We start from the raw sequence: 12,330 nt of genomic DNA on the forward strand, positions 1-12,330 counted from the left end.
GTTGTTGTTTGTGGTCAGTGTGTTTTTGGTTTGTTTTCTCTGTGAAAGTGCAAGTTCTTGCCTTCATGGTTATTTCTGCATACCAGCTGTGTTTCCGGTGAGCAGCTGGAGAGCTGCCTGACTCAGCACATCTCCTGCCTTAATGCTCCAAAAGTGCACTCAGACAAGGCTAGGAATGCTGTGGGCAAAACAGTGGGACCCCACCGCAGCTCATGCAGCCAGCGAGGAGATGCTGTCTGCATGGATAGGGGTGTTTAGAGTCAAGTGACACCAAGCATTTGCTCTGAGGAGCATGCGCACAAAGAAGGAACAAATACATGGTCTTTGTATCAGAAATATATGGTGTGCATATTGTTAATGTCTGTAAAAGTACTCAGTCATGTAGAAAGGACTGGGACAAGGCTGGGGTGCTGTGGGGGAACAAGAGGCTCTTTCAGGAGGAGCCGAGAGCCTTCGGTGCATGCCAGATGAGCCTTGCAGAACAAACCCATCCATTTTTATATTTCAGTCCTAGGACAATATGCAATGTCTCATAACTGTCTTGAGTCACTCTTTCCAGACAGGTTCATCATATCCTTTGCATGGGGTAGCATTTGACTTTTCCACATGTGTTACTGATTTGTAGGATGTTTCACACTGCAGAGCTGGGGGGGTTAGAGGGTGGATGGGAACTGGTGAGAGGAGGTTAGGAAGACGCTTCTGCCTGGTGGTTTGAGTAATGGAATAAGAATAGGAAGATTGTATTACCAGCTTTGCTTTTGACCTTGGACAAGTAAACTCTGTCTGCCTCTCTGTTTTCTGCCTGTTGTCTGTTTTAACTATAACTCTTTGATATAATAATGGTCTCCCTCCATGTGATTGTATAGTGTCTAACAGTCAAAACCTGAGCTGACGGAAAACTTCTTAGTACTACTGTGCTACCAGTAAGTAAAATAAAAATAATAATGTAAAACTGAATGTGTTTTGTAAACCACAGTGGGACTCACATGAACAGCAAAATACCGGTTAGAGTGAAGAGGAATTAAAGTCTGGTGTAACTCGAGTCCACTCTAATAAGCAAACCAAAACCTCCAGTTGCAGTGAGGTTGTTGGGGGCAGCAGGAAAGGAACTTTGCTTGTAAACATGAGAATTTGGCTGTTTCACAGGGTAACAGTTTTGTCAGTTGCCTGTTTAGGAGGAAGTTCTTTAACTGAACGGATTTTTCTGGCAGCATCTCTGTTTGGAATTGAGACGCATGGCAGCTCCCAGGTTTGTAATTGATGGAGAAGAGTGAGAAAACTCTTCTCCCCTGAGAGTACACAAGCCTTCCCTGACCTATGTAGTTGTATTTGTCTTTAGGTATTCTGCCTATCATAGAGGCAAGGTGTACTTCCTGTTCCAGGCAGAGCAGACTGAATTATGAGTCTGGCACAGAAGGACCATTGTGTGTCCTACTGCAAGCACTGAAGCTGGTGAGTGTCTTCCCTTGTCTTGCCTCAGAACCAGGCACAGGAGTCCTCAGGCTTGGCTGCCTAAGACAGCAGTCGTGTTTGTGAATTGTCTTGCAGTTGCTCAAGCCAGTCTGCACTTAGCCCTGGGCTTGGGAAGTGCTGTATCCTCACTAGAAGTGTCCCAGAACATGCCTTGTTTTGCAGAGTCCATCTTGAGATCTTACTGAAGCACCTGAAGTCAGCTCACACTGTTTTGATCCTCACAGCCCTGCTACGATGCCAAGTCAGGTTGTGGTGATGATGCAGCACTCCCTCGGGAAGTTTCAGCACAGCTTCATATCCCACCTATAAAGCATCAGAGGTGGTCTTATTCCAGGCTGTCTGTCTAATACAATTGGGATTTCATAGCAATAAGAGCTAATATTTGTTTACTTCTTTTCCTAATTGTAACTAATACATCTTTCTGAAGACAGGCAAACAAAAAAAGAGGTTGAGGGTTCAATATGATTCACTTCAGCCAGCGCCAGGATAACATTTGCCTCTGTGGGTAGCAGTGATTCCCTACACTCTTGATTGCTCAATTTCCTTCCTACCCTCTCAGCAGACACTTTTTTCATGCCAACTCATACAGAGCTCACAGAAGCACAGGAAGCCTTTTGCTGTGTGAGAAGGACTTGAGCCCTTTCACGTGCTCTTGTGTCATTTGTGAAATCAGAGGCACATGTAGCCTCAGTACTAAGTGTACTGATCCTCTCTTGAAAAACAGGTCACTTAAAAGCAAACCCACCTCAGTCAATGCATATGTGTGAGTATGAGTGTGTTGCATGTATGTGTGGAGAGTGAGAGTGCTTTGTCATGGTTTGGGTTGACTCAGTGGGAATTGCAACAGATTTCACAGTGCTGCTGAGACAGAGATTTTAACATATGAATGAATAACCAACATGATCTGCTACACACAGACTGTGTGAACCTTATCTCATGGATATATAAATGGTATCATTCAGTACAAAAGCTTCATAGGGTCTTCCCATGTCATCTGCTTCAGTCCTTGGCTATGATAGGCAACTACACCTCATCCATCTGCTCATTCAGGGAACACAGCTCTCATCTGAAAACTAAATACTTTATTCTGTGAGGAAGACTAAAGTGCCTCTCTCTGACCTCATGTGCACACAGGCCTGAGAAAACACTGGTGGGTGGCTCATAAGATCCTCCAAAGAGTCATCAGTACTGCACCATTTCACTGCCTGTGGAGACTCGCTGCTGGTCCTCCTCCTTGAGAACATAACTGTTCTGAACAATAGGCCATCCCTCTTCAGGATTAGACCTGCTGATTGAAGGAGTAAGAAATTGTTATTTAGTCTGTTTATTTTATATGTCATAAATGTCATGGCTTTCCCGCAGATTGTGCTCATATTTTTGTGCTCATGGATCTTTGGATTAACCGTTTAGATGTTGAATACTTCAAAACCACTTTAATAAGTGAAGTAGTGAAAAGTTCCCCACCTTCACGCTGGGACTGGCATTCAGAGTATCAGTGAGTTAGCTCCTCGACTTCCACCTGGGTTTTCCAGGAAGGACCAGTTTGTGGGTGCTTCAGAGCAGAGGCAGTTTAGGTACAAACCCCAAACCAGTCTGTCTGGGTTGAGCAGAAAGAGGTGGATGGCAGCAGCTGACGTTTGTGTGAGTGAATGGCAAGCCTAAGTCAGCAAGGTGATTTAATGGATCTGTTCCTGTGTTCTTCTCTCCAGTTAACAGGAAGGTGTTAGGAACTTGGCTCCTAGTAAGGAAAGGTATCTTTCTCCCCCTGCTTTTAGCGCCAGTTGAGGGAGAGGAAACTTCCTTTTACATCTTACATATGTTTGCATGTGTATGTGTCAGTGCATCACTGGGTGTGTTGGTGAAGCATCCCACATACAGGATTTCTAAACCCTGTGCTTACAGAAACTTGTGTGTTCTTAAACTTGCTCATAAATGGAGTTAACGTGACATTTAAGTCCTCCCTGCTTTTCCTGAAGTTCTGGCTATTTCAGATCAAATCCAGTATTTGTTCTGAAGCTCAGATAGGCTCAGTCCATACTCTATATTCTCCTTTCTGTAGGATCTTCTACCCCCTTTCTGCCTAGATGGAAGATTGAGCCCTACCACTCAATTAGTCAGTAGAACACACTTAACCCTTACCCAGAAGGCTCAGCACCTGCACAGCATTTTATCTAAGCACTTACAAACCCATTTTGCTTTCCCCCTTCCTCTTATTTCTGCGATCCTTATTAAATCCCTGGCTATACTGGAATTATTTAATTGCAGAGCCAGAGCCCTGCCTGTCTGTGCAAGAGCTCACCAGCCCTTTAATACAAGGCAGTCTTCTGTGAAAGAAAAGAAGGTGGAGAGGTACAAGGATTCACACCAGCAGAAACAAAGGCAGGTGATGGGTGCCGAAGCCGTGTGCCTGCTGTGTGATCTGCGGTACCTGCCTGCCTTGAGCATAGTGGCTTTATGCAACATCTTTTGTCCTCTGAAAGCCTTACCCTGCACAACACAATAAATAATGCCTCAGAGCAATGTGACCTGTGGCAAGCAGTAAGTGATGACATTGTCAGACACACACAACTGTTGAACCAAGCAGACTGTAATCATCGTGCTGTACCCACGGAAAGACATTTGGCAAATGAGATTCCATTTTCACATTGGTTTGTGCCAAGCATGTAAATTTTCAGCAGGACAAGCAGCATTAGGGATGTGTAATTGATTGTCTGAATTATAATAAACAAGCTGTGGCAGGTGATCATCCATCAAATTCCTGCTGCATGTTCCAGCACCACTGTGAAACACAGGGAGAGCTGGAACATGAACACTCACATTCATACAGAAACAGAGAAGAGGAGGGAATAGGAAAAAGGATCCTGGTGGAAGTGAGAGGGGACTGCAGCCATGGGGGGAAAACCAGGGATGGAAGAGACTAAGGAATTGTTTTAGTGAACGAAAAGGTCCCTTCTACTGTTACTGCCATTGAGAACTGGAGGATTTGCTGCAGTAGCTGGTGTTTGGAGCTGGGTGTGCTGGTAAATAAACGCAGAGGAGAGGAAAGCAAAAGGAGGAGCTGTGGTTAGAGAGAATCAACTGCAGAGAAGTGCATGTGTATGTCTATGTGTGAGAGAATGAGGTCTCAACAGCTTTTCCTTCTTGTAGACACTTCAGTCTACGGCTGAATGCTCAAACCCAGTACCAGGTCTTTATGACTGTGCTGAGGAGATGCTTTCCCTGATGCCTTCATGTTGTAAAGGGCTGTTGCAGATCAAGCAGTGCTGTTTCAGAATCAAGGTGATCTGAATGATGGCCCTTCCCTAAGGAAAGGGAACAGGAGTTGAGAGCAGCTCAACTCATCTGCTTCTCTTTCCAGGGTTGAAATTGCTGGTCTTGGAGAGGAGTGTGAAGACATGTTGAAATAAAACTATGGCCAAATGGTGTCTCTGGGTGGATGGGACAGTTGTGTTTTCCTGAGTCCTTACAAGCAAACCTCATGCAGATTAGGATGTGGGGCATCCTCACCTTCTGTACTGAAGATGACTGGGCAGCAATGGGAATGATTTACCCCTCTGATATTCCCAGTTTCTTTTATTTTATTTGCTGCCTATGCAGTATGAATGGACAGACCTTTCTCTGCCCCAGCTTTGTGAGATTTTGGATCTCAGACTAGTTTCTGAACAGTTTCATGCCATTATGTGACAGTGACCCCAAGGGTAATTGTGTTGGTATTGTTTGTGTTTGCTGTTTGAGCAAATGCTCAGACATTCCCCTGCAGGCTTTTGCCTGGGAATGTTTGAATTTTACTCTCTGCAAACACTATATTCCCCGGATTTGTGGGATAAATGTGTACGTAAAATGTATGTGAACAAAACTGGTGCACATTCACCTCAACTGGATAGAAGAATGAAGCAAACATGGTGAAGACCCATAAAATCATTGTGGCATTTTGGAGAAAATTATATAGAGATCTCTAAAGTTGGCATTCTTCTTGATTTGATCAAGTTGCGGTTGAAACAGGTTTCTTACTGTGGCTGAGCCTTTCAGATTAACTTCTTCCATCCTTTTTGTGCAGTGATGGACTTTGGTGACGTATCTCTTAGTGAGACTTCTCTGCTCAGATGTTAGACTTCAGTCCTGTCTGACCAAAATCCTGCATCAATGAAGCAAGGGCCATTTGTTTGTTGAATTCCTTAGCAGGAATCTGAATTTGGCTTCCAAGTTCTCCCTGTGAACAGAAGTGGTGGAGGGGAAGGTGCAATGTAAACCATCCATTTCTGCAACCGGGAACAAATCCTTTCTGAAGAAGTAGAAATGAGGGTGGGAATGGAAAAGCTTTGTAGGGAAGCAGGATATGTTCTGGGCAGCGGCTTTCTGGATCCAGGATGGAATATTACCTTCTCACCCTTTTCTTTCCTGCTGGTTATTTAGTGACTCAAGGCAAACAGGGGAAGGGGTGCAGCTGGAGCCAAAGTGAGATGTCTCTCAGGAGGCTTTATCTGTTAAGGGCAATGGGAGATGGCTGGGGCTGGGAAGCTGCAGATGCCTGTGTTTGACTGTAAGTAACTGCTGCTGGCACGGCAGGGATTTATTTTGGCCTAGACCTGCCCTGGGAACAGCAGAGAAGCTGACGCTCTTGGAATTCTCTCCCTTTACGATTCACTCAGCAACTTGGCTTCAGACGAGTATTTAAAAAACAACAACAAAAAAAAGGGCAGGAAATGTATCCAGATCTTGAAGCCAAGGTTTGTATGTGAAACCGGGAGGTGGAGATTAACCCCCCCCCCAACCCCAGGCTCCCTGACTTAGATTTAAAGAGGGCTGGAAGGAAGGACTTGTGTACACATGGACGGAGGTGAACATTGGGGAGCAGTGGCTTCTGTTCTGAAGAGCTTGTTGAGCCCTGTGTGAAGTGTGCTGTGATCTGTGGGAAGGGAGTAGCCTCCTTCTAAGTGAACACACCAGATCTGTGGCAGGGAAAGGGCTGAGGGGCTAGGGAAGGCAGCAGGAAAAGCTTGGTTTGTGTGTTTCTGATCACCCAGATCATCCTTATTTCATTGCTAGTGCTGCTCTTTCCCCAGGGCTGCCCTGTTTCCCTTTCCAGGGATTGCCGTGTCCTTGGACTGGAATGTTCATCTTGCATGTAGGAGGTGAACCCCAGTGTACCATGGAGCATGAATCCAGCAGTGGGGAACAAAGCACGCTGGAGGCTGAAAGTCACCCCGTGCATAATGATTCAAACTGGTTCAGCTGAAAACACCACATCTGGGGGGGTGTGTGTGTGTGTTCTTCTGTTTTAAATTGCTGCAAAGCTGTTCAGCCAGTTCACATGGGACAGTTGAAGCCATGTGAAAGGAATGTTAACTGTAACTTTCAGCGTGTGTTTTATCTCTTATATTATGTATTTTTAGCCTAAAGGGTGAATTTTCTATCTCAATACCTGTTTCAGCAGATAACCAACTAATTCACAAACCTGCGGCAAACGTGGAACCTTCAGCTTACGGACAAACCAGACTGCATGGATTTGTCCTAATGGGCTGGGAAAGGGCAAAATAAGAGCTTCCATCGAGGAACATTATTACTACATGCAATATTATTTGCAGTTCCAGGCGTTCTTGCAAATACAGGCTTTTCCTTTTTCCTTTGTCCCAGACCAGATCATCTGTTAAGCTGGACATGACAATATTTTTCTCCGTTTTTTTTTCCCCCATGTAAACAGGACTGAACACAGAAATTCTCTGCAGCCTCAAGATATCCAATTTTTCACTTGACCTTTATGAAAAGTCAATTTGTGCTTTGTTTCTTTAACATGAAATCTGAAATGCCCTCCAGTCACTTCCTCACAGTATTCATTTGTGACCATAAGCAAAGCAACTCAGCGTTTGCTCTTTTCAGGAACTACTAATGCTCAGGAGACAGGATTCAGTTCTGCTTCTTGTGTATACTGCAGAGTTCAGGTTGCAGAGATCTGGTGTCACCACCAGAATGTCATTCGCTTTGCAGTTAACTGGGTATTGCAGCTTTGCAGTTAACTGGGTATTGCAGCATGTCAATGCAAGCTCCATTTGAGAGAGGGCATGGATAACTGCAGATTGAACTGGAAATCCCAGAGTTTGGAGTTTGCATCTGTTGCTGACAAAAACAAGTTAGGCAAGCTCCTGAGGCCAGGAGTGGCAGCTCGGTCAGGGTGACTCACCCGCTGGGAGATCCCCCACCAAGGCACAAGGAGTGGGAATTTTTGGAAGAGGGAAATAGGCACGTTTCCAGGTGCCGAATTCCCTGCGGAATTCCTTGGTTTTAGGGACAAGTTTAAGAGGAGTGTGTATGGAATATCCTGAAATTAATTGTTGGAGTGAGTGCAGAGGAGGCCACGGAGCTGCTGCGAGGGCTGGAGCAGCTCTGCTCTGGAGCCAGGCTGAGAGAGCTGGGCTGGGGCAGCCTGGAGAAGAGAAGGCTCCTGAAGGGGAGACCTGAGAGCAGCTCCAGTGCCTGAAGGGGCTGCAGGAAAGCTGGAGAGGGGCTTGGGACAAGGGATGTAGGGACAGGCCAAGGGGAATGGCTTTAACCTGCCAGAGGGGAGACTGAGCTGAGCTCTGAGGCAGAAGCTCTTCCCTGTGAGGGTGCTGAGGCGCTGGCCCAGGGTGCCCAGAGAAGCTGTGGCTGCCCCATCCCTGGCAGTGCTCAAGGCCAGGTTGGACACAGGGGCTTGGAGCAAGCTGCTCCAGTGGAAGGTGTCCCTGCCCATGGCAGGGGTTGGAACTGGGTGAGCTTTGAGGTCCCTTCCAGCACAAACCAGGGATTCTATGATTATGTTTCACAAAAAAATAAATCCCAAGGCGTTTGAGCATTTCAGGTGTTCTGGCTCTGGAGGCTCAGTGGGAGATTGAGACCCAGTGATTTTTTTTCTTTATTCCTTTAAAACTCTCTAAGTAAACCTCATGGGCTTCTCTTCAGTCCATCAGTGATTTCCAAAGTGATGTAGGATGAAAAGCCCTATTAAAAGAGTGCTGTCCCCCTGGGTCTCACTGGGTGAGGACTCCTGCACCATGAGGGTGATTCCAGGCTTGAAGGCCCATGTCCCCTGACCTTGTTCCTTATACTGCACCTAGAGTGGAAGGTTTGACCTGTGTGGATTGACCATTAGCTTGTCCAGACTATTTTCCCATAACCATGATTTAATCAAGGATTACATTTTGGGGAATTTCTAGCATCCCTTAATTGTCTACTATTTAAAGTTAACACAACACCTTAGCCATTCAGAATAAATTTAATACCTCCTCTTTTCAAACTTTCAAACCTGTGATGATAAAAATTCTGCTTGTAATGTATTTTATGTATTTTGTGCCATTTAAATTAGGGCTTCAAAATGCTTCCTGAACAAGTCTTCCAATACTGAGTGGAATAAAGTGAATGTTATTGCCCTGGAAGCCTGCAATGTAGTTGTAAGGAGAAAACAATCCAGGCCTCTGGGTTGTGTGAATCCTTTAACCACAAGATCTTTCGTTCACATCTGTGAATCAGAAAAAGAAGTGCTTTTTCTTCGTTGTAATGAGATGTAGTAATTGGAATATGGAACCAATCTGAGGCTCTGAAACCGTACAGATGTCACTCCTGCCTTTTACAGGCACTTGGGGCTTTGTGGTTAACGGGAGATAGAATTTGAACTGTTCTGTTCGAAAAGCAAAGGTTTGGAGCATTTAGGCTAAAAAAAGAATCTGTGCTGGCTCCTTGCTGTAAAGAGCTCATGATGTTCACGTGTGCAAAGATACAATCCTGACCACTTGAACCTGTGGTATGTCATTTGTGTGTCCATCCGAAGGGAGCAGCACTGTGAGCTCCTGGGCAGTTTTTAGTAGCTCTTGATGCCTGATTTATTAATAAATCAATTCATTTAATGCAGGTTTGCATGCAGAGTGATAGGCACTATGTTGTATAATTTATTTCCCTTGTACAAAAGGCTCATTGTCCTGGTTTACCAATGAGATCTTTTAAATGTGTGTTTGTGTTGCTCAAGCAACTTTTTTTTCCCCCTCTTTCTGCTTTGGTTTCTGTTTTTAGCTGTCAGCTAGATATTGCTGTTTGCCTTTTGTGCTACAGAACTTTCCAAGCCATTGCGAACTGTGCTATCCAGCTCTTTGCTTCTGTCAGCCTCTTCATTCCAATGTCACCAACCCATCATGCCAGGGAATAATAATACACAGAGGTGTTAAAAAGTACCTCCATTTCCATGCTTTCAAAAGTGCCTTATGTAAAAATTCATCAGACCTGGAAATCAGTACTCCAGAGTTCATTAGAAACTGGTTGACTCTGGGTTGTTCAAGGGTGTAGAACAGGGGGATATCATAGAATCCTAGAATGGTTTGGGTTGGAAAGGACCTTAAGATAATTCAGTTTCAACCCCCTGCCATGGCAGGAACACCTCACACTAGACCATGTTGCCCAAGACTCTGTCCAGCCAGCTCCTTAAGGTTTGAAAAAGAGCTTAACACTGAAAGACTGCCTTGTGCTCCCAGATCTAGAAGGAAAAGAGTGTCATCCTGGGGTTTTTTAGGCTGGGTGATGGAGCCCATCTTCCTGGCCTTGCCCATATAGGAGCTTCTGCTGACCTGCCCACCTGCCCACAGAGGTGTGATTCCGTACTCCAGCTATCCCAGCATATTGCACCATATGGATATGCTTATTCCAATGTGAAAATGTTTACCCAGGGAGCAGTAAGTCTATGTCATACATATCTTTGAGGACAGAGGGTCTTTAAGTGCTGAAAGCTTTAAGAAAGTAACAGTAGTAGCCAGTGAGGGGAAGTAAGAAAGAAAAATACTGTTACACTAAGGAAAATTGGACTCTTGTATTTGACCTTGCCTAAGGTAAGGAGTAACTACTGTCATCTCCTCATCTTAAGACAACCATATATGTGTGTCATCTTGGCTTTGTTGTCTTTTCCCTCTCCAAATTATATTATTTGGATGGTATTTGTGGGTTTTATCCATTTCCCTGGATTTCCAGCAGTTCAGCAGCCTGTTCAGAACAGCAGGCAGTGCTGCAAGCAAGCTACAGAGGTCTTACACATCCCAGTTGTGTTGAGCTCAGTGTGCATGTATTGCAGAGCACACACACATGCTATTTTTACTTAGGATTTCCCCAAAGTAAATATGGCTTTCTACCTTCTTTTGAACTCAGATGAACTTTACTGATGCCTAGAGGCTGCAGCCACAGTTCAAACCAAGTTTTGTCAGTCATAGATGGGAAAAGCAGCAGCCCTGATTTTCTCCATCATGATGTGAGGAGGAAGCTTTGTTTAATTGGAACCAGTGACTAAATGGAAGTGCTTTGAGGTTGCTTTGCTTCTCCTTTCTCAGGAATTAGGCCTTTCCTTGGACTGGTTAGCAATGGGCCAGTTGCTTTTCATATCCCTATCCAGCCTTCGAGGATCAGAGCAGCAGACCTTTAAACTTAGCATTACTGCAAGAATGACTACTACCATCTTGCACTTTGGATCTGTATAACTAGGGGAAGAGAAAGGAAAGCAGAACAGTTTTCTGGCAGTTTCTCCTAGTCTATATTTTAAGTAGCAACTGTTTCTCCTAGAGTCTGGAATAGGATAAATTCTTAGGGAGGAGGGTTAGTGTCAGAGCACAGGTGAGTGGCCAGGGTTGAATGATAAGACAATTTATTGCCTATTTTCACAGTTTATCATGCGACAATTCCATATGTGTATTTTATAAAATACCGTTATTGTTAGCTGTTGTACAGATAATGTACAACTTTCATACTATCATTATATCATCTACTACTTTTTTACTACATTTGCTGCTCATTTATATAGCTCAACAAAGGCCTGCTGCAGTTCTTACAATAGCCAAACAGTCTTGCTCCAAAGAGTTCACCATTTCTAACTACCAAGTAAGTTTTAATTACTTCCTATATCTCTGTTGCGGCTTCTTAATCATTTTAGTCTGACTCTGTTGCTTCTTTGTGGGTGGGTTCCAGACAGTAAAACCAGAGCAGCTCAGGAAAGGCTGGGTATCATTTCTGTGAACAGCCTGCAGTGTTTCCACTGCTGCCTTTATATGGGGCTGATAAAAAGTGAAATCCTTCCATGCAAAAACCTTCAGGTGAGAACTCAGGAGGAGGAGGAGGACATCCCATTGACGGTTTTTGGCACATGCTTTACTGTGCTAAGAACATTACAAGTAAAATGCACCTGTCAGCAAGTAATATGTCAGCAAACCCACTTCCAGATGAGATCATTGTATGGTTCCTTCACTTCAAGAGGGAATCAGCCTTTTCCCAACAGAGCCTCTCTGGGGAGAGAAATGTTCCTGTCTGCATCCGTCCTTCAACATGGCTGTAGAAACAGTCTCAGCATCAATGTACTAGAGTTCAAGCATTACTCAGATTGTCTCATTTCAAAGGTGGTTCTGTCATTGTCCATATCTGAAGTACCTTCTGTTGCCAATTGTTTGTCAAAGTGTGTTGTATCTGAATAGGAATAGATTTGATATCCACTTGTAGTAAAGAACAGGGATGGCTGAGCAGCCAGGAGAAAGCAGAAGTTCCTCTGTTCATGGAGGGTAGGCAATTTTGGTGTCTATTACCAAGCTGCACTGACATAACTTGCAAAACAACAGCTGGTTTTACCAGCTAGAGTAATCCCCAGGAAAAGATATGATGAAGAGAGCCTCCCTGCTCCCTCTGGGAGCTATTTCTTTTCTTTTCCAAGGAGTCATAGACAACTGAGATTGTTGGTGTTCTGCAAGAACAGGATTTCTCTTCTGCCTCTTTCTTTTCTCTAAGAGAAAACATCAGCCCATTCCTCTATATCTGTAACAACAGTGAGCATAAACCTTCCTAAAATATCCCAAATTTCTTAGCTAA

At 44.4% G+C, this 12,330-nt stretch overlaps 1 long non-coding RNA gene across 1 annotated transcript; it reads left to right on the top strand.

Moving 5' to 3' along the window:
- Nucleotides 1-666: 666 nt before the first annotated feature.
- LOC134170312 (uncharacterized) lies at nucleotides 667-2,690 on the top strand. Its single transcript, XR_009967222.1, has 3 exons — nucleotides 667-1,249; nucleotides 1,340-1,452; nucleotides 1,636-2,690. It is a non-coding gene; the product is annotated as an uncharacterized LOC134170312 (long non-coding RNA).
- Nucleotides 2,691-12,330: the final 9,640 nt, after the last annotated feature.

Source organism: Pezoporus occidentalis, unplaced genomic scaffold (assembly GCF_034315485.1).
Source record: "Pezoporus occidentalis ecotype Australia unplaced genomic scaffold, CSIRO_AGI_Poc_V1 ctg37, whole genome shotgun sequence".
NCBI classification, from domain to species: domain Eukaryota; kingdom Metazoa; phylum Chordata; class Aves; order Psittaciformes; family Psittacidae; genus Pezoporus; species Pezoporus occidentalis.